The sequence below is a fragment of the Camelus bactrianus genome, chromosome 21, assembly GCF_048773025.1.
Source record: "Camelus bactrianus isolate YW-2024 breed Bactrian camel chromosome 21, ASM4877302v1, whole genome shotgun sequence".
Lineage (NCBI taxonomy): Eukaryota > Metazoa > Chordata > Mammalia > Artiodactyla > Camelidae > Camelus > Camelus bactrianus.
This window is the reverse complement of record NC_133559.1, coordinates 12,057,799-12,082,437: the sequence shown is the minus strand read 5'-3', so window position 1 is coordinate 12,082,437 and position 24,639 is coordinate 12,057,799. Positions and strand designations below refer to the sequence as shown.

At 60.9% G+C, this 24,639-nt stretch overlaps 15 non-coding genes across 15 annotated transcripts; 9 read left to right on the top strand and 6 right to left on the bottom strand.

The window, feature by feature from the left end:
- Positions 1-2,576: 2,576 nt before the first annotated feature.
- TRNAG-GCC (transfer RNA glycine (anticodon GCC)) lies at positions 2,577-2,647 on the bottom strand. Its single transcript has one exon. It is a non-coding gene; the product is annotated as a tRNA-Gly (tRNA).
- Positions 2,648-3,724: 1,077 nt separating this feature from the next.
- Positions 3,725-3,807, bottom strand: TRNAL-CAG (transfer RNA leucine (anticodon CAG)). The gene has a single exon. It is a non-coding gene; the product is annotated as a tRNA-Leu (tRNA).
- A 597-nt stretch (positions 3,808-4,404) lies between these two features.
- TRNAD-GUC (transfer RNA aspartic acid (anticodon GUC)) lies at positions 4,405-4,476 on the top strand. Its single transcript has one exon. It is a non-coding gene; the product is annotated as a tRNA-Asp (tRNA).
- Positions 4,477-5,190: 714 nt separating this feature from the next.
- Positions 5,191-5,262, top strand: TRNAG-UCC (transfer RNA glycine (anticodon UCC)). Its single transcript has one exon. It is a non-coding gene; the product is annotated as a tRNA-Gly (tRNA).
- A 291-nt stretch (positions 5,263-5,553) lies between these two features.
- Positions 5,554-5,625, top strand: TRNAE-CUC (transfer RNA glutamic acid (anticodon CUC)). The gene has a single exon. It is a non-coding gene; the product is annotated as a tRNA-Glu (tRNA).
- Positions 5,626-10,925: 5,300 nt separating this feature from the next.
- Positions 10,926-10,996, bottom strand: TRNAG-GCC (transfer RNA glycine (anticodon GCC)). The gene has a single exon. It is a non-coding gene; the product is annotated as a tRNA-Gly (tRNA).
- Positions 10,997-12,073: 1,077 nt separating this feature from the next.
- On the bottom strand, positions 12,074-12,156 carry TRNAL-CAG (transfer RNA leucine (anticodon CAG)). The gene has a single exon. It is a non-coding gene; the product is annotated as a tRNA-Leu (tRNA).
- Positions 12,157-12,753: 597 nt separating this feature from the next.
- TRNAD-GUC (transfer RNA aspartic acid (anticodon GUC)) lies at positions 12,754-12,825 on the top strand. The gene has a single exon. It is a non-coding gene; the product is annotated as a tRNA-Asp (tRNA).
- A 714-nt stretch (positions 12,826-13,539) lies between these two features.
- Positions 13,540-13,611, top strand: TRNAG-UCC (transfer RNA glycine (anticodon UCC)). Its single transcript has one exon. It is a non-coding gene; the product is annotated as a tRNA-Gly (tRNA).
- Positions 13,612-13,902: 291 nt separating this feature from the next.
- Positions 13,903-13,974, top strand: TRNAE-CUC (transfer RNA glutamic acid (anticodon CUC)). The gene has a single exon. It is a non-coding gene; the product is annotated as a tRNA-Glu (tRNA).
- Positions 13,975-19,266: 5,292 nt separating this feature from the next.
- TRNAG-GCC (transfer RNA glycine (anticodon GCC)) lies at positions 19,267-19,337 on the bottom strand. Its single transcript has one exon. It is a non-coding gene; the product is annotated as a tRNA-Gly (tRNA).
- Positions 19,338-20,408: 1,071 nt separating this feature from the next.
- Positions 20,409-20,491, bottom strand: TRNAL-CAG (transfer RNA leucine (anticodon CAG)). The gene has a single exon. It is a non-coding gene; the product is annotated as a tRNA-Leu (tRNA).
- A 597-nt stretch (positions 20,492-21,088) lies between these two features.
- TRNAD-GUC (transfer RNA aspartic acid (anticodon GUC)) lies at positions 21,089-21,160 on the top strand. The gene has a single exon. It is a non-coding gene; the product is annotated as a tRNA-Asp (tRNA).
- Positions 21,161-21,874: 714 nt separating this feature from the next.
- TRNAG-UCC (transfer RNA glycine (anticodon UCC)) lies at positions 21,875-21,946 on the top strand. Its single transcript has one exon. It is a non-coding gene; the product is annotated as a tRNA-Gly (tRNA).
- A 291-nt stretch (positions 21,947-22,237) lies between these two features.
- TRNAE-CUC (transfer RNA glutamic acid (anticodon CUC)) lies at positions 22,238-22,309 on the top strand. The gene has a single exon. It is a non-coding gene; the product is annotated as a tRNA-Glu (tRNA).
- The last annotated feature ends 2,330 nt before the right edge of the window (positions 22,310-24,639 follow it).

Below are 24,639 nucleotides of genomic sequence, written 5' to 3'. Positions count from 1 at the left end.
CTGAGAAAGATAAATATTATATAATATCACTTCCGGGTGGAATCTAAAACATAATAGACATGAATCTATGGACAAAACAGAAACACACTCCACAGACATCGAAAACCAACTGACGGTTATGCGAGGGGAAAGGGAAGGCTGGAGGGATCAGTTAGGAGTGTGGGATTAACAGATACACGCTACTGTGTATAAAATAGAGAAGCAACACGGACTTGTGGAATCACACAGGGAACGATCTGCAATGTCCTGGAATACCCTATGAAGGAAACTAATCTGAAAATACAATATACATACAAACCGAACCACTGTGCTGTACACCCGACCTAATACAGGACTGGAAATCAACTACACTTCAACGACAACAACAATGAAGGCACCAAAGGAGAGCTACCATATGATCCAGCAACCCCACTGCTGGGTACGTACGTGGGAAAGATGAAACCTCTACTTCGAAAGGTTACATGCACCGCCCCCCTCCTCCAGGACCTTCCTAGCAGCACTATTTGCAATAGCCGAGACCCAGAATGAACCCAAGGGCCCATGAGTGGACGGTGGACTTAAGAAGATGTGCTGTAGAAACTTACCAGAGCATATTACACAGCCCCAAAGGAGGATGAAATAGTGTCATTCGCAGCCACATGAATGGACCTAGAGTCTATCACACTGTGTGAAGTAAGGCAGTTATAGAGCAAGATAAACATTATATGATATCCACTTCCAGGTGGAACCTAAAACATAATATACACTTGTCTATGTACAAAACAGAAACACACTCGGCAGACATCGATAACCAAGTGACGGGTACGCATGGGGAAAGGGAAGAGTGGAGGGATCAGTTAGGAGTATGGGGTTAACAGATACACGCTACTGTGTACAAAATAGAGAAGCAACACGGACTTGCTGAATAACACAGGGAACGATCTTCAGTGTCCTGGAATACCCTATAATGGAAAATAATCTGTAAATACAGTATACATTCTAAACCGAATCACTTTGCTGTGTACTTGAAACTAATACGGTCTTAGAAATCAACTACACTTCAACGACAACGAAAACAACAATGAAGGCACCAATGGAGAGTTACCATATGATCCAGCCGTCCCCATCCTGAGTATGTATGCGGAAAACACAAAACCTCTAATTGGGAAAGATACGTACACCTCAACGTTCATAGCAGCACCGTGGGCCATAGCCATGACAGGGGAAAAAATCTCAGGTGTCAATCCGTGGATGATTGGCTTAAGGAAATATGAGATATAGATAAGTAGATAGATAGAGAGATCGATCGATAGATATCGATAGAAAAACAGATAGATAAGAGAGAGAGGGATTTTCAATGTATTAAAATCAATCTCGTGGAATATTACTCAGCCATAAAAAAGCATGAGATCTTGTCATTTGCAGCAACACGGATGGACCTAGAGAGCACCGAACCTAGTATAATAAGTCAGACAGAAGGACAAAAATACATACATGTGGAATCCAAACAATAGTACAAGTGAACCTCTGTGCAAAACAGAAACAGATTCACACAGAGAGAGAACAAACTTACAGTTACCCAAGGGGAACGTGTAGGCGAGGGATCAATTAGGAGCTGGTGTTAGCGGGTAGGAACAACAGGATTTACGGTACAGCACCGAGAAGTATATTCAACGTCTCGTAATTACCTGTAACGGAAAGTAACGATCTATATGCGTATACATACACATGTATAGAAAAGATAATCAGTTTACTGTACCCCTGAAAATAACACAATACTGTAAATCAACTATACGTCTATTAAAATGAAAATTCAAAAAAAAATAAAAATTAAACAAAGAGGCCAAACGGACACACGCAAGGGCAGAACCGTTGACAAAGTAGGATTTGATGGTGCTGGGGGGTGGTGTCGCTAGGTGGGGTGCCAGTGGTGGGAGGAGGGCTTCAGGGGAGGGGGTGGTGTTTGTTGTTGGGGTGTTGGTGGTGATGGTGGTTTTAGTGGTGGGGGAGCGGGCGGGTGTTCGAAAAATATTTCGGCTGAGGGACGTAAAGTGAACATAGAGTGCACTCTGCCCTGATATTGTGGAATTCCTCTTTGGAATTCCTCATGCAGGATAACGCTTTGGGGACACTCCTGGGGAGTGCAATGTAGCCCTCCCAGGGGCGGCAGCTTTTCGGTTCCTGGTTGAGCAAACACTGTGTAACTTTCCGAGTGTGGGGAGAGTGAGGCAGAGAGCGGGGAAGCGCGGTGAAACGTGAAGAGGTGGGGCGAGCGGGTGCCAGTGTAGGGTATTCCTTCCAGTGCACCGTGTGACCCCAGCGGGATCAGGGTAAGAAAGAGAAAAGGGACAAGGAAGGTGTGTGGGCGCGAGAGTGGCTGAGCCCGCAAGGCGTCAGGTCACGGAGGCTTGGCTCTCGGGGTTGGGGTTTTCGTCCCACGGAGGGTAGGGGGCGCCGGCGTGGGCAGGACAGGAGAGGGAAGGTGTGGCGGTGGGCTGCGGGTGGGAGCATGCTGTGGTAGGACAGGTGCCTTGAGCGTGGGAGAGGGGAAGCCTAGCTCCGCTGTGGGCTGCGGGACCAAAAGGGGACTGGGTCGCTGCATGGGCCGGGAATCGAACCCGGGCCTCCCGCGTGGCAGGCGAGAATTCTACCACTGAACCACCCATGCACCGATGGCCGCCGCCGCCCGACGCCGCCCCAGCGGCGCTCGCCGCCAACCGCCAGACACTGGTGGTTCGCTGCTCGCCCATGGACATCCGCTCCATGTGAGCAGGAGGCGGTGAGTGACCTGAAGAAGAGGCTCCGGGGGAACGGGGAGGACCCCCAGGGCGAGGCGCGGTCGGAGGGAAGGAGGGACGCAGGGACGGAGGCGGACTCGGCCCAACCTGCGCTTCCGAATCTGCCGTCCAGGGCCGCCGACAGACTGTCAGTGTCGCCGGAGGAAGCCAGGAACCGGACCCAGCCTGGCCTGCGCCCGAATTCCAGTCAGGGCAGGCGACGCGTGGCAGGTGCGGCTGAGCTCCGACGCTCCTCACAGCGACCGCCGGCCCTGGCCCAAAGTCCCTCTGGCGCCTGGCTTTCTCGCTCGTGCCGGGCGTTGGCGGGCAGCAGGCTGGAGAGGGGATGCGAGCTCGGGCTGTGAGGAGACAGCGAGTGTGGGACATGGGCGCCTGGGAGCGGCGCCGCCGCCGCCGCCGCCGCCGCCGCCGCCGCCGCCGCCGCGCCAATGACCAGCGCTGTCTGAGCCTGGCTTCTGCGCTCCTGCCGGCCGCTCTCCCGAAGGGTCCCGCTCCGGTGCGTTGGTCGTGAGGAGGAGCACTTTGGCAGAGTGGCTGCTGGCTCGTGGGCAGCCGTCTGAGGGAGCGCGCCGGGGTGTGGCTGGGTCCGGCCGGGGCAGCGGCTTCTCGCGTGTACATGCGCTGTGGCGCCAAGGTGGGTGAAAGAAGTGCCGCGAAGGCCTGCACTGCGAAGGCGAGGAGGGCGTGTGTCCTGAACGGCAGTTTCCAGAGGGTTCCCCCTGGGCTGTTTCCGTGAGGCCGGCGCACAGGACTGGGCAGGAAGAGCAGCTGTGGCTGAGGAGGTCCTGCGTGTGAGAGGCGTCGTGTGGGTGTCGCGTCGAGGGGGCCGGAGTCTGGGGAGCTGGCAAGAGTGCGAGGCAGGAACGGAGTGTGAGGCGGTAGGGTGTTGTCCAGGCCCGGGACGGGCCGGGTGCAGCATTTGTTGGGCGGGCCAAAAAAGGCTGGCTTGTCAGGAGTGGGATTCGAACCCACGCCTCCAGGGGAGACTGCGACCTGAACGCAGCGCCTTAGACCGCTCGGCCATCCTGACGGCGGGCCTGGGCGCGTCGCCGCTCGGCTGGCTGGGACCCGACGCGACGCGGACACCGATGCCCTTGGCCCGACGCGGTGCTCTGCGCCAGGGGGCGGCCGTCCGGCTGCGCGACGGACCGGGCGCGCGCCGGCCAACGGGGCAGCGAGGCCAGCCGTCGCGCCCGGCTCCGCCGCCGCCGCCCCCTCGCCCACCCCTGGCCCGGGACCCAGCCGTGTGCCGCGTCCGGCCAGCTTCTGCCGCCGGCCGCGCCCACCCCTCCGCCTCTTCTCCCGGGACGTGGCACGGCGAGCGCCCACCTCCTCCTCACAGCCTTGCTTGAGCTCTCCGGCCCCCTCGGGCCCCCCTCCTCACGGCGCGATCCTGGCGTCGGGGGCTATAGGCAGCGCGCACTGGGAGTTTCCAGCGCCACGCGGATCCGTGTCCCTGGCGGGGTCCCGGGCTGCCTCCTTGCATGACGCGTTTGGTGTGGTGTCGGGTCAGGTCGGGTCGGGTCGGGCACGTGGCGGGCGCCCGTGGTGGGCAGAGGGCCGAGGGCAGGGGGTAGGCGTCTGCAGGCAGCCGGAGAGCAGTCGGGCGCCCGTGTGGCCGCCGCCGTCCTCGTTAGTATAGTGGTGAGTATCCCCGCCTGTCACGCGGGAGACCGGGGTTCGATTCCCCGACGGGGAGGCCACACGCCCCTTTTTGGTGGCTGGCGCCGCTCTCTGTCCAGCCGCCTGGCCCCAACGGCCCTTCTTCTCGTCCCTCCGCCCTCCAGCGGGGCCTGCCCACCCTCGACCGCCTCCAGCCCTCCACCCCTGCAACCCCTTGCCCGTCCTCCTCGCCGGGCGCTCGGGCGCCACGGCCGAGCGAGGGCCTCCTCTCGACCCCACAAGCGCCCGGCGACATTGCGGCCCGCCCACAGTGGCTGCCGCAGTGGGCTCCTTGCGACGCGACGCACACCTGCACAGCTTCACGGCTGCCGGGACGGGTGTGGGGCGGATGAGTCCCGTCCCCTTTCGGTGCCGGGGAGTGGCCTCGCCCAACAGCCGTTGGAGAAGGGCTTTGGCGAGCGGGGAACCAGAGGTGGCGTGCCCGCGGAGGGGGGCGGGCCGCGGCGTGCAGCCGAGGGCCCGGCAGCAGCAAGGCAGCGACAGCGCGCCCCCACCCCGCCCCCCGCCCCAGAAGCGTTCGGGCCGGGGGCGAGGGCAGCTGCGTAGGGCTGGAGCGGTTGAGGCGCCCGGGGCGGCCGACGGTGGCGCCTGACGCAGCGCAGAGCTGCTGGCGGACGGGGCGTCGGGGCCGGGCTGCGCCCGGCCGCCGCAGGGGCAGCGGCGGCGGCGGCGGCGAGACCGCGCTCCGGCGAGCCCGGGGCCGGCGTGTCGGGGCGGCCCGGGCTGTGCAGCGTTGGTGGTATAGTGGTGAGCATAGCTGCCTTCCAAGCAGTTGACCCGGGTTCGATTCCCGGCCAACGCAGCGGGCCCATCTTTTGCCGAGCTCCACGGCCGGCCCTCCCGCCCGGGGCCCGTGAGGGAGAGCCGGGAGCTGGGCGCAGAAAAGAGGGAGCTAGGTGGCCTGCGGCTTCTCGCGCGTGTGCGGGAAGGAGGCGCGCAGTGTTTTGAGGGTGCCAGCAAGCAGGAAGAACGCTAGGGCACGTGGCTTGCCAGGGGCGGAGGGCGGCTGGACGTGGAAAGGCCGGGCCTTGGCGCCAAGGCAGCGCCCAGTGGCTGGGTCGAGCAGAGGCAGGCCAGACGCGGAGCCCGACGCTCCCTGGTGGTCTAGTGGTTAGGATTCGGCGCTCTCACCGCCGCGGCCCGGGTTCGATTCCCGGTCAGGGAAGCATTTCTTCTTCCTCTCCGCCTACCAACCTCCCCAGCGCGTCCACAAACACTCCGCCCCCACCCCACCACCACCCCCCTTTTAGCCCACGCACCAAGCCAACTCGTCCGCTCCTTCTCCCCCGCCCCGTGACCTCAGCGCCCCGACAAGAGCCACCCGGTACCCTCCACCTGCAGCCCCAGGCCCTGGCGTGCAACCTCCACCCTCGTGCCCCGCCAAAACTTTCGGCCTCGCGCGCCCACCCACTCGAGGCCTTCGGCGACGACTCCTGCTCCGACGCTTGCCCCAGCCCCAAACACGACTGGCCGGCGCAGCCGTGGCCACGAGCGTGCTTGGACTCTCAAGCGGCACTGCTTCCGCCACCACAATCCTCGCGGCTGACAAGCCACCCTCTCTTCCCAGCTCAGGCGGTGGTGCTGCTGCTTGTGCTGGTGGTGCTGCTGGTGCTGCTGGTGACGGTGCTGGTGGCCGTGGTGGACAGGGTGCTGGCGATGGCGCTGCAGGTTGTGGCGGCGGCGGCGGTGGTGGTGGTTGGCGGCATCACTGGTGGCCGCGTCGACGGAAAGCGGAAGGCGCGGGAGAGGGCCCTCCGTCTCCAAGTTGGGCCACTTGCCGGGACTGGCCGTCCCTTACGTCTCCTTTCAAGCCAGCGACCAGTCCCGATGGCTTACCTGCTGCGTGCCAGCTCCTGGGCCGCCCTCGAAGCCCGTGGGCCTGTCGTTGGCCTTCAAGGACGCGGGGGTCTTGAACCGCGCAGGGGAGCAGACAGGCTGCCGGGAGGCGGAGGTGTGAAAAGGAACCTGGCCACGTGCTTGTAGTTGGTCGAAAGGGCAGTGGAGGTGAGAAAGCAGGCAGAAACCGGATGCCGCCCGGGAAACTTTAGCTATGCAAGTGGGAGGGTGTGGAGACAGATGCGTGGCAGGGTGGACTACCAGCCAACATGGTATTCGGATTGCATTACCGGTACTCTCAGTCCTGTCACAGAGAGGCAAGAACGTTACCGACGATACCTCCCCCTCCACTAACAGCAAACACACACACACACACACACACACGGACACGCGCGCGCACACACACACACACATACACACACACCAGAGTCACACACACACACACACATGCACCACTCACCTGGCTATGACTTCTAATATTCCCCATTCCCACGTTACTATCTATTATTGGATGGACTCCATCCCTCTCTTCAGCCTGTCTTCACCTTCTCCTATGGATTCTGGCCATGGTGAATCACCGACCTCGGTCTCCTCTCAGGCCAGGCTTGGGCGCGTCTGTCAGCAAAGGGTTTGGTGTGCGGTTCACAGCTTGTTTCCTTCAGAGGCAGAGTGGACAGCCGATGAGCTGCAGCGTTTGGCGGTGGCAGTATAGTCGCTGGATTTAGACCAAGCCGGTTCCCCTGTGGAAGGGAGCCCCTGTCGGCATATGGGTGCATCCCATCACCGCAGGCGCTTTCGTCAACGCCCTTGTGGGTGTGTTCGGGGTGAGTGTGGGTGGGCGAGAGTACGGGGTGAAGGTGTTTGTCGCCGTGGTTGGGGGCCACACCACGAGGCTTAGGGAACAGAGCCAGACGACCCCATAGAGAAGGGCCGGCCTTGAGCCTCGGGTTGGGAGGTGGCAGGACGAGTCCAGGGCACTGGGTGGAGCGCAGGTGCGAAGGAGAGGAGTGGGGCTTGCGGGGAACTGGCTAGGAGAGTAGTTGGCCACTCAGGCAGGGGCTCTGCCGAAGCTTGGGCCCGCGATTGCCCTTGGCCCCCCAATTGCGTGCGATGTGCGGGTGGGTCCGATGTAGGGAAGAGGGTGGCCATGGAGTAGGAGTGGGTCTGAGGAGCCCGTGGGAGGCCAGGAGTGGCGGAAGTGAGTCTTCTGCACCGGATGTGTGAGAGAGGGGCTGGGGAACTAGGGGTTGGTGGCGGGTAGAGGGGAGCGAGCCTGGAGTCTTCGAGGAAGGGCAGATAGCAAGCAGGGGGGTGAGTGGGCTGTGGTACGAGGACGATGGTGGGAGAGGACCCCAGCGGGGCGGTGGGTGAGAGGGCGAGACAGGTGGGCTGTGCTTTGAGGTGGTCAGGCTAACCAGGGGGCTGGGGCTGGGGCAGCAGGGTAGGAAGCAGGCAAGGGAAGGACAGAAACAAGGGTAGGGGACAGGGTCTAGGCGAGGTCTGAATTGAGTGGGGCATTCTACAGCCCCAGAGACACAGATTACCTCATCAGGAAACACTTTCAATCCGTCAAGCCTCAAGTCTGAGTGTGTGTGTGTGTGTGTGTGTGTGTGTGTGTGTGTCTGTATGTGTGTGTGTGTGTCTGTGTGTCTGTGTGTCTGTGTGTCTGTGTGTGTGGCGGGGTGTGGAGCCTAGGGGATGTGGTTGGGGAGAGTGGCAGGTGAGGATGGAGTCGAGAAGTAAAGAGGCCACAAAGGAGAGCTACCATATGATCCAGCAACCCCACTGCAGGGTATAGATGTGGGAAAGATGAAACCTCCGCTTCGAACAGATACAAGCACCGCACCCCTCCTCCACATTCCTAGCAGCACTATTTGCAATTGCTGAGACCCGGGATGAACCCAAGGGCCCATGAGTGGACGATGGACCTAAAAAGATGCGTTGCATAAATATACCGTAGAATATTACTCAGCCATAAAGAAGGATGGAATATTGTCATTTGAGGCCGCATGGATGGACCTAGAGTCCATCAAAGGACGTGAAGTAAGTCAGACTGAGAAAGATAAATATTATATAATATCACTTCCGGGTGGAATCTAAAACATAATAGACATGAATCTATGGACAAAACAGAAACACACTCCACAGACATCGAAAACCAACTGACGGTTATGCGAGGGGAAAGGGAAGGCTGGAGGGATCAGTTAGGAGTGTGGGATTAACAGATACACGCTACTGTGTATAAAATAGAGAAGCAACACGGACTTGCGGAATCACACAGGGAACGATCTGCAATGTCCTGGAATACCCTATGAAGGAAACTAATCTGAAAATACAATATACATACAAACCGAACCACTGTGCTGTACACCCGACCTAATACAGGACTGGAAATCAACTACACTTCAACGACAACAACAATGAAGGCACCAAAGGAGAGCTACCATATGATCCAGCAACCCCACTGCTGGGTACGTACGTGGGAAAGATGAAACCTCTACTTCGAAAGGTTACATGCACCGCCCCCCTCCTCCAGGACCTTCCTAGCAGCACTATTTGCAATAGCCGAGACCCAGAATGAACCCAAGGGCCCATGAGTGGACGGTGGACTTAAGAAGATGTGCTGTAGAAACTTACCAGAGCATATTACACAGCCCCAAAGGAGGATGAAATAGTGTCATTCGCAGCCACATGAATGGACCTAGAGTCTATCACACTGTGTGAAGTAAGGCAGTTATAGAGCAAGATAAACATTATATGATATCCACTTCCAGGTGGAACCTAAAACATAATATACACTTGTCTATGTACAAAACAGAAACACACTCGGCAGACATCGATAACCAAGTGACGGGTACGCATGGGGAAAGGGAAGAGTGGAGGGATCAGTTAGGAGTATGGGGTTAACAGATACACGCTACTGTGTACAAAATAGAGAAGCAACACGGACTTGCTGAATAACACAGGGAACGATCTTCAGTGTCCTGGAATACCCTATAATGGAAAATAATCTGTAAATACAGTATACATTCTAAACCGAATCACTTTGCTGTGTACTTGAAACTAATACGGTCTTAGAAATCAACTACACTTCAACGACAACGAAAACAACAATGAAGGCACCAATGGAGAGTTACCATATGATCCAGCCGTCCCCATCCTGAGTATGTATGCGGAAAACACAAAACCTCTAATTGGGAAAGATACGTACACCTCAACGTTCATAGCAGCACCGTGGGCCATAGCCATGACAGGGGAAAAAATCTCAGGTGTCAATCCGTGGATGATTGGCTTAAGGAAATATGAGATATAGATAAGTAGATAGATAGAGAGATCGATCGATAGATATCGATAGAAAAACAGATAGATAAGAGAGAGAGGGATTTTCAATGTATTAAAATCAATCTCGTGGAATATTACTCAGCCATAAAAAAGCATGAGATCTTGTCATTTGCAGCAACACGGATGGACCTAGAGAGCACCGAACCTAGTATAATAAGTCAGACAGAAGGACAAAAATACATACATGTGGAATCCAAACAATAGTACAAGTGAACCTCTGTGCAAAACAGAAACAGATTCACACAGAGAGAGAACAAACTTACAGTTACCCAAGGGGAACGTGTAGGCGAGGGATCAATTAGGAGCTGGTGTTAGCGGGTAGGAACAACAGGATTTACGGTACAGCACCGAGAAGTATATTCAACGTCTCGTAATTACCTGTAACGGAAAGTAACGATCTATATGCGTATACATACACATGTATAGAAAAGATAATCAGTTTACTGTACCCCTGAAAATAACACAATACTGTAAATCAACTATACGTCTATTAAAATGAAAATTCAAAAAAAAATAAAAATTAAACAAAGAGGCCAAACGGACACACGCAAGGGCAGAACCGTTGACAAAGTAGGATTTGATGGTGCTGGGGGGTGGTGTCGCTAGGTGGGGTGCCAGTGGTGGGAGGAGGGCTTCAGGGGAGGGGGTGGTGTTTGTTGTTGGGGTGTTGGTGGTGATGGTGGTTTTAGTGGTGGGGGAGCGGGCGGGTGTTCGAAAAATATTTCGGCTGAGGGACGTAAAGTGAACATAGAGTGCACTCTGCCCTGATATTGTGGAATTCCTCTTTGGAATTCCTCATGCAGGATAACGCTTTGGGGACACTCCTGGGGAGTGCAATGTAGCCCTCCCAGGGGCGGCAGCTTTTCGGTTCCTGGTTGAGCAAACACTGTGTAACTTTCCGAGTGTGGGGAGAGTGAGGCAGAGAGCGGGGAAGCGCGGTGAAACGTGAAGAGGTGGGGCGAGCGGGTGCCAGTGTAGGGTATTCCTTCCAGTGCACCGTGTGACCCCAGCGGGATCAGGGTAAGAAAGAGAAAAGGGACAAGGAAGGTGTGTGGGCGCGAGAGTGGCTGAGCCCGCAAGGCGTCAGGTCACGGAGGCTTGGCTCTCGGGGTTGGGGTTTTCGTCCCACGGAGGGTAGGGGGCGCCGGCGTGGGCAGGACAGGAGAGGGAAGGTGTGGCGGTGGGCTGCGGGTGGGAGCATGCTGTGGTAGGACAGGTGCCTTGAGCGTGGGAGAGGGGAAGCCTAGCTCCGCTGTGGGCTGCGGGACCAAAAGGGGACTGGGTCGCTGCATGGGCCGGGAATCGAACCCGGGCCTCCCGCGTGGCAGGCGAGAATTCTACCACTGAACCACCCATGCACCGATGGCCGCCGCCGCCCGACGCCGCCCCAGCGGCGCTCGCCGCCAACCGCCAGACACTGGTGGTTCGCTGCTCGCCCATGGACATCCGCTCCATGTGAGCAGGAGGCGGTGAGTGACCTGAAGAAGAGGCTCCGGGGGAACGGGGAGGACCCCCAGGGCGAGGCGCGGTCGGAGGGAAGGAGGGACGCAGGGACGGAGGCGGACTCGGCCCAACCTGCGCTTCCGAATCTGCCGTCCAGGGCCGCCGACAGACTGTCAGTGTCGCCGGAGGAAGCCAGGAACCGGACCCAGCCTGGCCTGCGCCCGAATTCCAGTCAGGGCAGGCGACGCGTGGCAGGTGCGGCTGAGCTCCGACGCTCCTCACAGCGACCGCCGGCCCTGGCCCAAAGTCCCTCTGGCGCCTGGCTTTCTCGCTCGTGCCGGGCGTTGGCGGGCAGCAGGCTGGAGAGGGGATGCGAGCTCGGGCTGTGAGGAGACAGCGAGTGTGGGACATGGGCGCCTGGGAGCGGCGCCGCCGCCGCCGCCGCCGCCGCCGCCGCCGCCGCCGCCGCGCCAATGACCAGCGCTGTCTGAGCCTGGCTTCTGCGCTCCTGCCGGCCGCTCTCCCGAAGGGTCCCGCTCCGGTGCGTTGGTCGTGAGGAGGAGCACTTTGGCAGAGTGGCTGCTGGCTCGTGGGCAGCCGTCTGAGGGAGCGCGCCGGGGTGTGGCTGGGTCCGGCCGGGGCAGCGGCTTCTCGCGTGTACATGCGCTGTGGCGCCAAGGTGGGTGAAAGAAGTGCCGCGAAGGCCTGCACTGCGAAGGCGAGGAGGGCGTGTGTCCTGAACGGCAGTTTCCAGAGGGTTCCCCCTGGGCTGTTTCCGTGAGGCCGGCGCACAGGACTGGGCAGGAAGAGCAGCTGTGGCTGAGGAGGTCCTGCGTGTGAGAGGCGTCGTGTGGGTGTCGCGTCGAGGGGGCCGGAGTCTGGGGAGCTGGCAAGAGTGCGAGGCAGGAACGGAGTGTGAGGCGGTAGGGTGTTGTCCAGGCCCGGGACGGGCCGGGTGCAGCATTTGTTGGGCGGGCCAAAAAAGGCTGGCTTGTCAGGAGTGGGATTCGAACCCACGCCTCCAGGGGAGACTGCGACCTGAACGCAGCGCCTTAGACCGCTCGGCCATCCTGACGGCGGGCCTGGGCGCGTCGCCGCTCGGCTGGCTGGGACCCGACGCGACGCGGACACCGATGCCCTTGGCCCGACGCGGTGCTCTGCGCCAGGGGGCGGCCGTCCGGCTGCGCGACGGACCGGGCGCGCGCCGGCCAACGGGGCAGCGAGGCCAGCCGTCGCGCCCGGCTCCGCCGCCGCCGCCCCCTCGCCCACCCCTGGCCCGGGACCCAGCCGTGTGCCGCGTCCGGCCAGCTTCTGCCGCCGGCCGCGCCCACCCCTCCGCCTCTTCTCCCGGGACGTGGCACGGCGAGCGCCCACCTCCTCCTCACAGCCTTGCTTGAGCTCTCCGGCCCCCTCGGGCCCCCCTCCTCACGGCGCGATCCTGGCGTCGGGGGCTATAGGCAGCGCGCACTGGGAGTTTCCAGCGCCACGCGGATCCGTGTCCCTGGCGGGGTCCCGGGCTGCCTCCTTGCATGACGCGTTTGGTGTGGTGTCGGGTCAGGTCGGGTCGGGTCGGGCACGTGGCGGGCGCCCGTGGTGGGCAGAGGGCCGAGGGCAGGGGGTAGGCGTCTGCAGGCAGCCGGAGAGCAGTCGGGCGCCCGTGTGGCCGCCGCCGTCCTCGTTAGTATAGTGGTGAGTATCCCCGCCTGTCACGCGGGAGACCGGGGTTCGATTCCCCGACGGGGAGGCCACACGCCCCTTTTTGGTGGCTGGCGCCGCTCTCTGTCCAGCCGCCTGGCCCCAACGGCCCTTCTTCTCGTCCCTCCGCCCTCCAGCGGGGCCTGCCCACCCTCGACCGCCTCCAGCCCTCCACCCCTGCAACCCCTTGCCCGTCCTCCTCGCCGGGCGCTCGGGCGCCACGGCCGAGCGAGGGCCTCCTCTCGACCCCACAAGCGCCCGGCGACATTGCGGCCCGCCCACAGTGGCTGCCGCAGTGGGCTCCTTGCGACGCGACGCACACCTGCACAGCTTCACGGCTGCCGGGACGGGTGTGGGGCGGATGAGTCCCGTCCCCTTTCGGTGCCGGGGAGTGGCCTCGCCCAACAGCCGTTGGAGAAGGGCTTTGGCGAGCGGGGAACCAGAGGTGGCGTGCCCGCGGAGGGGGGCGGGCCGCGGCGTGCAGCCGAGGGCCCGGCAGCAGCAAGGCAGCGACAGCGCGCCCCCACCCCGCCCCCCGCCCCAGAAGCGTTCGGGCCGGGGGCGAGGGCAGCTGCGTAGGGCTGGAGCGGTTGAGGCGCCCGGGGCGGCCGACGGTGGCGCCTGACGCAGCGCAGAGCTGCTGGCGGACGGGGCGTCGGGGCCGGGCTGCGCCCGGCCGCCGCAGGGGCAGCGGCGGCGGCGGCGGCGAGACCGCGCTCCGGCGAGCCCGGGGCCGGCGTGTCGGGGCGGCCCGGGCTGTGCAGCGTTGGTGGTATAGTGGTGAGCATAGCTGCCTTCCAAGCAGTTGACCCGGGTTCGATTCCCGGCCAACGCAGCGGGCCCATCTTTTGCCGAGCTCCACGGCCGGCCCTCCCGCCCGGGGCCCGTGAGGGAGAGCCGGGAGCTGGGCGCAGAAAAGAGGGAGCTAGGTGGCCTGCGGCTTCTCGCGCGTGTGCGGGAAGGAGGCGCGCAGTGTTTTGAGGGTGCCAGCAAGCAGGAAGAACGCTAGGGCACGTGGCTTGCCAGGGGCGGAGGGCGGCTGGACGTGGAAAGGCCGGGCCTTGGCGCCAAGGCAGCGCCCAGTGGCTGGGTCGAGCAGAGGCAGGCCAGACGCGGAGCCCGACGCTCCCTGGTGGTCTAGTGGTTAGGATTCGGCGCTCTCACCGCCGCGGCCCGGGTTCGATTCCCGGTCAGGGAAGCATTTCTTCTTCCTCTCCGCCTACCAACCTCCCCAGCGCGTCCACAAACACTCCGCCCCCACCCCACCACCACCCCCCTTTTAGCCCACGCACCAAGCCAACTCGTCCGCTCCTTCTCCCCCGCCCCGTGACCTCAGCGCCCCGACAAGAGCCACCCGGTACCCTCCACCTGCAGCCCCAGGCCCTGGCGTGCAACCTCCACCCTCGTGCCCCGCCAAAACTTTCGGCCTCGCGCGCCCACCCACTCGAGGCCTTCGGCGACGACTCCTGCTCCGACGCTTGCCCCAGCCCCAAACACGACTGGCCGGCGCAGCCGTGGCCACGAGCGTGCTTGGACTCTCAAGCGGCACTGCTTCCGCCACCACAATCCTCGCGGCTGACAAGCCACCCTCTCTTCCCAGCTCAGGCGGTGGTGCTGCTGCTTGTGCTGGTGGTGCTGCTGGTGCTGCTGGTGACGGTGCTGGTGGCCGTGGTGGACAGGGTGCTGGCGATGGCGCTGCAGGTTGTGGCGGCGGCGGCGGTGGTGGTGGTTGGCGGCATCACTGGTGGCCGCGTCGACGGAAAGCGGAAGGCGCGGGAGAGGGCCCTCCGTCTCCAAGTTGGGCCACTTGCCGGGACTGGCCGTCCCTTACGTCTCCTTTCAAGCCAGCGACCAGTCCCGATGGCTTACCTGCTGCGTGCCAGCTCCTGGGCCGCCCTCGAAGCCCGTGGGCCTGTCGTTGGCCTTCAAGGACGCGGGGGTCTTGAACCGCGCAGGGGAGCAGACAGGCTGCCGGGAGGCGGAGGTGTGAAAAGGAACCTGGCCACGTGCTTGTAGTTGGTCGAAAGGGCAGTGGAGGTGAGAAAGCAGGCAGAAACCGGATGCCGCCCGGGAAACTTTAGCTATGCAAGTGGGAGGGTGTGGAGACAGATGCGTGGCAGGGTGGACTACCAGCCAACATGGTATTCGGATTGCATTACCGGTACTCTCAGTCCTGTCACAGAGAGGCAAGAACGTTACCGACGATACCTCCCCCTCCACTAACAGCAAACACACACACACACACACACACACGGACACGCGCGCGCACACACACACACACATACACACACACCAGAGTCACACACACACACACACATGCACCACTCACCTGGCTATGACTTCTAATATTCCCCATTCCCACGTTACTATCTATTATTGGATGGACTCCATCCCTCTCTTCAGCCTGTCTTCACCTTCTCCTATGGATTCTGGCCATGGTGAATCACCGACCTCGGTCTCCTCTCAGGCCAGGCTTGGGCGCGTCTGTCAGCAAAGGGTTTGGTGTGCGGTTCACAGCTTGTTTCCTTCAGAGGCAGAGTGGACAGCCGATGAGCTGCAGCGTTTGGCGGTGGCAGTATAGTCGCTGGATTTAGACCAAGCCGGTTCCCCTGTGGAAGGGAGCCCCTGTCGGCATATGGGTGCATCCCATCACCGCAGGCGCTTTCGTCAACGCCCTTGTGGGTGTGTTCGGGGTGAGTGTGGGTGGGCGAGAGTACGGGGTGAAGGTGTTTGTCGCCGTGGTTGGGGGCCACACCACGAGGCTTAGGGAACAGAGCCAGACGACCCCATAGAGAAGGGCCGGCCTTGAGCCTCGGGTTGGGAGGTGGCAGGACGAGTCCAGGGCACTGGGTGGAGCGCAGGTGCGAAGGAGAGGAGTGGGGCTTGCGGGGAACTGGCTAGGAGAGTAGTTGGCCACTCAGGCAGGGGCTCTGCCGAAGCTTGGGCCCGCGATTGCCCTTGGCCCCCCAATTGCGTGCGATGTGCGGGTGGGTCCGATGTAGGGAAGAGGGTGGCCATGGAGTAGGAGTGGGTCTGAGGAGCCCGTGGGAGGCCAGGAGTGGCGGAAGTGAGTCTTCTGCACCGGATGTGTGAGAGAGGGGCTGGGGAACTAGGGGTTGGTGGCGGGTAGAGGGGAGCGAGCCTGGAGTCTTCGAGGAAGGGCAGATAGCAAGCAGGGGGGTGAGTGGGCTGTGGTACGAGGACGATGGTGGGAGAGGACCCCAGCGGGGCGGTGGGTGAGAGGGCGAGACAGGTGGGCTGTGCTTTGAGGTGGTCAGGCTAACCAGGGGGCTGGGGCTGGGGCAGCAGGGTAGGAAGCAGGCAAGGGAAGGACAGAAACAAGGGTAGGGGACAGGGTCTAGGCGAGGTCTGAATTGAGTGGGGCATTCTACAGCCCCAGAGACACAGATTACCTCATCAGGAAACACTTTCAATCCGTCAAGCCTCAAGTCTGAGTGTGTGTGTGTGTGTGTGTGTGTGTGTCTGTATGTGTGTGTGTGTGTGTGTGTGTGTGTGTGTCTGTGTGTCTGTGTGTGTGGCGGGGTGTGGAGCCTAGGGGATGTGGTTGGGGAGAGTGGCAGGTGAGGATGGAGTCGAGAAGTAAAGAGGCCACAAAGGAGAGCTACCATATGATCCAGCAACCCCACTGCAGGGTATAGATGTGGGAAAGATGAAACCTCCGCTTCGAACAGATACAAGCACCGCACCCCTCCTCCACATTCCTAGCAGCACTATTTGCAATTGCTGAGACCCGGGATGAACCCAAGGGCCCATGAGTGGACGATGGACCTAAAAAGATGCGTTGCATAAATATACCGTAGAATATTACTCAGCCATAAAGAAGGATGGAATATTGTCATTTGAGGCCGCATGGATGGACCTAGAGTCCATCAAAGGACGTGAAGTAAGTCAGACTGAGAAAGATAAATATTATATAATATCACTTCCGGGTGGAATCTAAAACATAATAGACATGAATCTATGGACAAAACAGAAACACACTCCACAGACATCGAAAACCAACTGACGGTTATGCGAGGGGAAAGGGAAGGCTGGAGGGATCAGTTAGGAGTGTGGGATTAACAGATACACGCTACTGTGTATAAAATAGAGAAGCAACACGGACTTGCGGAATCACACAGGGAACGATCTGCAATGTCCTGGAATACCCTATGAAGGAAACTAATCTGAAAATACAATATACATACAAACCGAACCACTGTGCTGTACACCCGACCTAATACAGGACTGGAAATCAACTACACTTCAACGACAACAACAATGAAGGCACCAAAGGAGAGCTACCATATGATCCAGCAACCCCACTGCTGGGTACGTACGTGGGAAAGATGAAACCTCTACTTCGAAAGGTTACATGCACCGCCCCCCTCCTCCAGGACCTTCCTAGCAGCACTATTTGCAATAGCCGAGACCCAGAATGAACCCAAGGGCCCATGAGTGGACGGTGGACTTAAGAAGATGTGCTGTAGAAACTTACCAGAGCATATTACACAGCCCCAAAGGAGGATGAAATAGTGTCATTCGCAGCCACATGAATGGACCTAGAGTCTATCACACTGTGTGAAGTAAGGCAGTTATAGAGCAAGATAAACATTATATGATATCCACTTCCAGGTGGAACCTAAAACATAATATACACTTGTCTATGTACAAAACAGAAACACACTCGGCAGACATCGATAACCAAGTGACGGGTACGCATGGGGAAAGGGAAGAGTGGAGGGATCAGTTAGGGGTATGGGGTTAACAGATACACGCTACTGTGTACAAAATAGAGAAGCAACACGGACTTGCTGAATAACACAGGGAACGATCTTCAGTGTCCTGGAATACCCTATAATGGAAAATAATCTGTAAATACAGTATACATTCTAAACCGAATCACTTTGCTGTGTACTTGAAACTAATACGGTCTTAGAAATCAACTACACTTCAACGACAACGAAAACAACAATGAAGGCACCAATGGAGAGTTACCATATGATCCAGCCGTCCCCATCCTGAGTATGTATGCGGAAAACACAAAACCTCTAATTGGGAAAGATACGTACACCTCAACGTTCATAGCAGCACCGTGGGCCATAGCCATGACAGGGGAAAAAATCTCAGGTGTCAATCCGTGGATGATTGGCTTAAGGAAATATGAGATATAGATAAGTAGATAGATAGAGAGATCGATCGATAGATATCGATAGAAAAACAGATAGATAAGAGAGAGAGGGATTTTCAATGTATTAAAATCAATCTCGTGGAATATTACTCAGCCATAAAAAAGCATGAGATCTTGTCATTTGCAGCAACACGGATGGACCTAGAGAGCACCGAACCTAGTATAATAAGTCAGACAGAAGGACAAAAATACATACATGTGGAATCCAAACAATAGTACAAGTGAACCTCTGTGCAAAACAGAAACAGATTCACACAGAGAGAGAACAAACTTACAGTTACCCAAGGGGAACGTGTAGGCGAGGGATCAATTAGGAGCTGGTGTTAGCGGGTAGGAACAACAGGATTTACGGTACAGCACCGAGAAGTATATTCAACGTCTCGTAATTACCTGTAACGGAAAGTAACGATCTATATGCGTATACATACACATGTATAGAAAAGATAATCAGTTTACTGTACCCCTGAAAATAACACAATACTGTAAATCAACTATACGTCTATTAAAATGAAAATTCAAAAAAAAATAAAAATTAAACAAAGAGGCCAAACGGACACACGCAAGGGCAGAACCGTTGACAAAGTAGGATTTGATGGTGCTGGGGGGTGGTGTCGCTAGGTGGGGTGCCAGTGGTGGGAGGAGGGCTTCAGGGGAGGGGGTGGTGTTTGTTGTTGGGGTGTTGGTGGTGATGGTGGTTTTAGTGGTGGGGGAGCGGGCGGGTGTTCGAAAAATATTTCGGCTGAGGGACGTAAAGTGAACATAGAGTGCACTCTGCCCTGATATTGTGGAATTCCTCTTTGGAATTCCTCATGCAGGATAACGCTTTGGGGACACTCCTGGGGAGTGCAATGTAGCCCTCCCAGGGGCGGCAGCTTTTCGGTTCCTGGTTGAGCAAACACTGTGTAACTTTCCGAGTGTGGGGAGAGTGAGGCAGAGAGCGGGGAAGCGCGGTGAAACGTGAAGAGGTGGGGCGAGCGGGTGCCAGTGTAGGGTATTCCTTCCAGTGCACCGTGTGACCCCAGCGGGATCAGGGTAAGAAAGAGAAAAGGGACAAGGAAGGTGTGTGGGCGCGAGAGTGGCTGAGCCCGCAAGGCGTCAGGTCACGGAGGCTTGGCTCTCGGGGTTGGGGTTTTCGTCCCACGGAGGGTAGGGGGCGCCGGCGTGGGCAGGACAGGAGAGGGAAGGTGTGGCGGTGGGCTGCGGGTGGGAGCATGCTGTGGTAGGACAGGTGCCTTGAGCGTGGGAGAGGGGAAGCCTAGCTCCGCTGTGGGCTGCGGGACCAAAAGGGGACTGGGTCGCTGCATGGGCCGGGAATCGAACCCGGGCCTCCCGCGTGGCAGGCGAGAATTCTACCACTGAACCACCCATGCACCGATGGCCGCCGCCGCCCGACGCCGCCCCAGCGGCGCTCGCCGCCAACCGCCAGACACTGGTGGTTCGCTGCTCGCCCATGGACATCCGCTCCATGTGAGCAGGAGGCGGTGAGTGACCTGAAGAAGAGGCTCCGGGGGAACGGGGAGGACCCCCAGGGCGAGGCGCGGTCGGAGGGAAGGAGGGACGCAGGGACGGAGGCGGACTCGGCCCAACCTGCGCTTCCGAATCTGCCGTCCAGGGCCGCCGACAGACTGTCAGTGTCGCCGGAGGAAGCCAGGAACCGGACCCAGCCTGGCCTGCGCCCGAATTCCAGTCAGGGCAGGCGACGCGTGGCAGGTGCGGCTGAGCTCCGACGCTCCTCACAGCGACCGCCGGCCCTGGCCCAAAGTCCCTCTGGCGCCTGGCTTTCTCGCTCGTGCCGGGCGTTGGCGGGCAGCAGGCTGGAGAGGGGATGCGAGCTCGGGCTGTGAGGAGACAGCGAGTGTGGGACATGGGCGCCTGGGAGCGGCGCCGCCGCCGCCGCCGCCGCCGCCGCCGCCGCCGCGCCAATGACCAGCGCTGTCTGAGCCTGGCTTCTGCGCTCCTGCCGGCCGCTCTCCCGAAGGGTCCCGCTCCGGTGCGTTGGTCGTGAGGAGGAGCACTTTGGCAGAGTGGCTGCTGGCTCGTGGGCAGCCGTCTGAGGGAGCGCGCCGGGGTGTGGCTGGGTCCGGCCGGGGCAGCGGCTTCTCGCGTGTACATGCGCTGTGGCGCCAAGGTGGGTGAAAGAAGTGCCGCGAAGGCCTGCACTGCGAAGGCGAGGAGGGCGTGTGTCCTGAACGGCAGTTTCCAGAGGGTTCCCCCTGGGCTGTTTCCGTGAGGCCGGCGCACAGGACTGGGCAGGAAGAGCAGCTGTGGCTGAGGAGGTCCTGCGTGTGAGAGGCGTCGTGTGGGTGTCGCGTCGAGGGGGCCGGAGTCTGGGGAGCTGGCAAGAGTGCGAGGCAGGAACGGAGTGTGAGGCGGTAGGGTGTTGTCCAGGCCCGGGACGGGCCGGGTGCAGCATTTGTTGGGCGGGCCAAAAAAGGCTGGCTTGTCAGGAGTGGGATTCGAACCCACGCCTCCAGGGGAGACTGCGACCTGAACGCAGCGCCTTAGACCGCTCGGCCATCCTGACGGCGGGCCTGGGCGCGTCGCCGCTCGGCTGGCTGGGACCCGACGCGACGCGGACACCGATGCCCTTGGCCCGACGCGGTGCTCTGCGCCAGGGGGCGGCCGTCCGGCTGCGCGACGGACCGGGCGCGCGCCGGCCAACGGGGCAGCGAGGCCAGCCGTCGCGCCCGGCTCCGCCGCCGCCGCCCCCTCGCCCACCCCTGGCCCGGGACCCAGCCGTGTGCCGCGTCCGGCCAGCTTCTGCCGCCGGCCGCGCCCACCCCTCCGCCTCTTCTCCCGGGACGTGGCACGGCGAGCGCCCACCTCCTCCTCACAGCCTTGCTTGAGCTCTCCGGCCCCCTCGGGCCCCCCTCCTCACGGCGCGATCCTGGCGTCGGGGGCTATAGGCAGCGCGCACTGGGAGTTTCCAGCGCCACGCGGATCCGTGTCCCTGGCGGGGTCCCGGGCTGCCTCCTTGCATGACGCGTTTGGTGTGGTGTCGGGTCAGGTCGGGTCGGGTCGGGCACGTGGCGGGCGCCCGTGGTGGGCAGAGGGCCGAGGGCAGGGGGTAGGCGTCTGCAGGCAGCCGGAGAGCAGTCGGGCGCCCGTGTGGCCGCCGCCGTCCTCGTTAGTATAGTGGTGAGTATCCCCGCCTGTCACGCGGGAGACCGGGGTTCGATTCCCCGACGGGGAGGCCACACGCCCCTTTTTGGTGGCTGGCGCCGCTCTCTGTCCAGCCGCCTGGCCCCAACGGCCCTTCTTCTCGTCCCTCCGCCCTCCAGCGGGGCCTGCCCACCCTCGACCGCCTCCAGCCCTCCACCCCTGCAACCCCTTGCCCGTCCTCCTCGCCGGGCGCTCGGGCGCCACGGCCGAGCGAGGGCCTCCTCTCGACCCCACAAGCGCCCGGCGACATTGCGGCCCGCCCACAGTGGCTGCCGCAGTGGGCTCCTTGCGACGCGACGCACACCTGCACAGCTTCACGGCTGCCGGGACGGGTGTGGGGCGGATGAGTCCCGTCCCCTTTCGGTGCCGGGGAGTGGCCTCGCCCAACAGCCGTTGGAGAAGGGCTTTGGCGAGCGGGGAACCAGAGGTGGCGTGCCCGCGGAGGGGGGCGGGCCGCGGCGTGCAGCCGAGGGCCCGGCAGCAGCAAGGCAGCGACAGCGCGCCCCCACCCCGCCCCCCGCCCCAGAAGCGTTCGGGCCGGGGGCGAGGGCAGCTGCGTAGGGCTGGAGCGGTTGAGGCGCCCGGGGCGGCCGACGGTGGCGCCTGACGCAGCGCAGAGCTGCTGGCGGACGGGGCGTCGGGGCCGGGCTGCGCCCGGCCGCCGCAGGGGCAGCGGCGGCGGCGGCGGCGAGACCGCGCTCCGGCGAGCCCGGGGCCGGCGTGTCGGGGCGGCCCGGGCTGTGCAGCGTTGGTGGTATAGTGGTGAGCATAGCTGCCTTCCAAGCAGTTGACCCGGGTTCGATTCCCGGCCAACGCAGCGGGCCCATCTTTTGCCGAGCTCCACGGCCGGCCCTCCCGCCCGGGGCCCGTGAGGGAGAGCCGGGAGCTGGGCGCAGAAAAGAGGGAGCTAGGTGGCCTGCGGCTTCTCGCGCGTGTGCGGGAAGGAGGCGCGCAGTGTTTTGAGGGTGCCAGCAAGCAGGAAGAACGCTAGGGCACGTGGCTTGCCAGGGGCGGAGGGCGGCTGGACGTGGAAAGGCCGGGCCTTGGCGCCAAGGCAGCGCCCAGTGGCTGGGTCGAGCAGAGGCAGGCCAGACGCGGAGCCCGACGCTCCCTGGTGGTCTAGTGGTTAGGATTCGGCGCTCTCACCGCCGCGGCCCGGGTTCGATTCCCGGTCAGGGAAGCATTTCTTCTTCCTCTCCGCCTACCAACCTCCCCAGCGCGTCCACAAACACTCCGCCCCCACCCCACCACCACCCCCCTTTTAGCCCACGCACCAAGCCAACTCGTCCGCTCCTTCTCCCCCGCCCCGTGACCTCAGCGCCCCGACAAGAGCCACCCGGTACCCTCCACCTGCAGCCCCAGGCCCTGGCGTGCAACCTCCACCCTCGTGCCCCGCCAAAACTTTCGGCCTCGCGCGCCCACCCACTCGAGGCCTTCGGCGACGACTCCTGCTCCGACGCTTGCCCCAGCCCCAAACACGACTGGCCGGCGCAGCCGTGGCCACGAGCGTGCTTGGACTCTCAAGCGGCACTGCTTCCGCCACCACAATCCTCGCGGCTGACAAGCCACCCTCTCTTCCCAGCTCAGGCGGTGGTGCTGCTGCTTGTGCTGGTGGTGCTGCTGGTGCTGCTGGTGACGGTGCTGGTGGCCGTGGTGGACAGGGTGCTGGCGATGGCGCTGCAGGTTGTGGCGGCGGCGGCGGTGGTGGTGGTTGGCGGCATCACTGGTGGCCGCGTCGACGGAAAGCGGAAGGCGCGGGAGAGGGCCCTCCGTCTCCAAGTTGGGCCACTTGCCGGGACTGGCCGTCCCTTACGTCTCCTTTCAAGCCAGCGACCAGTCCCGATGGCTTACCTGCTGCGTGCCAGCTCCTGGGCCGCCCTCGAAGCCCGTGGGCCTGTCGTTGGCCTTCAAGGACGCGGGGGTCTTGAACCGCGCAGGGGAGCAGACAGGCTGCCGGGAGGCGGAGGTGTGAAAAGGAACCTGGCCACGTGCTTGTAGTTGGTCGAAAGGGCAGTGGAGGTGAGAAAGCAGGCAGAAACCGGATGCCGCCCGGGAAACTTTAGCTATGCAAGTGGGAGGGTGTGGAGACAGATGCGTGGCAGGGTGGACTACCAGCCAACATGGTATTCGGATTGCATTACCGGTACTCTCAGTCCTGTCACAGAGAGGCAAGAACGTTACCGACGATACCTCCCCCTCCACTAACAGCAAACACACACACACACACACACACACGGACACGCGCGCGCACACACACACACACATACACACACACCAGAGTCACACACACACACACACATGCACCACTCACCTGGCTATGACTTCTAATATTCCCCATTCCCACGTTACTATCTATTATTGGATGGACTCCATCCCTCTCTTCAGCCTGTCTTCACCTTCTCCTATGGATTCTGGCCATGGTGAATCACCGACCTCGGTCTCCTCTCAGGCCAGGCTTGGGCGCGTCTGTCAGCAAAGGGTTTGGTGTGCGGTTCACAGCTTGTTTCCTTCAGAGGCAGAGTGGACAGCCGATGAGCTGCAGCGTTTGGCGGTGGCAGTATAGTCGCTGGATTTAGACCAAGCCGGTTCCCCTGTGGAAGGGAGCCCCTGTCGGCATATGGGTGCATCCCATCACCGCAGGCGCTTTCGTCAACGCCCTTGTGGGTGTGTTCGGGGTGAGTGTGGGTGGGCGAGAGTACGGGGTGAAGGTGTTTGTCGCCGTGGTTGGGGGCCACACCACGAGGCTTAGGGAACAGAGCCAGACGACCCCATAGAGAAGGGCCGGCCTTGAGCCTCGGGTTGGGAGGTGGCAGGACGAGTCCAGGGCACTGGGTGGAGCGCAGGTGCGAAGGAGAGGAGTGGGGCTTGCGGGGAACTGGCTAGGAGAGTAGTTGGCCACTCAGGCAGGGGCTCTGCCGAAGCTTGGGCCCGCGATTGCCCTTGGCCCCCCAATTGCGTGCGATGTGCGGGTGGGTCCGATGTAGGGAAGAGGGTGGCCATGGAGTAGGAGTGGGTCTGAGGAGCCCGTGGGAGGCCAGGAGTGGCGGAAGTGAGTCTTCTGCACCGGATGTGTGAGAGAGGGGCTGGGGAACTAGGGGTTGGTGGCGGGTAGAGGGGAGCGAGCCTGGAGTCTTCGAGGAAGGGCAGATAGCAAGCAGGGGGGTGAGTGGGCTGTGGTACGAGGACGATGGTGGGAGAGGACCCCAGCGGGGCGGTGGGTGAGAGGGCGAGACAGGTGGGCTGTGCTTTGAGGTGGTCAGGCTAACCAGGGGGCTGGGGCTGGGGCAGCAGGGTAGGAAGCAGGCAAGGGAAGGACAGAAACAAGGGTAGGGGACAGGGTCTAGGCGAGGTCTGAATTGAGTGGGGCATTCTACAGCCCCAGAGACACAGATTACCTCATCAGGAAACACTTTCAATCCGTCAAGCCTCAAGTCTGAGTGTGTGTGTGTGTGTGTGTGTGTGTGTCTGTATGTGTGTGTGTGTGTGTGTGTGTGTGTGTCTGTGTGTCTG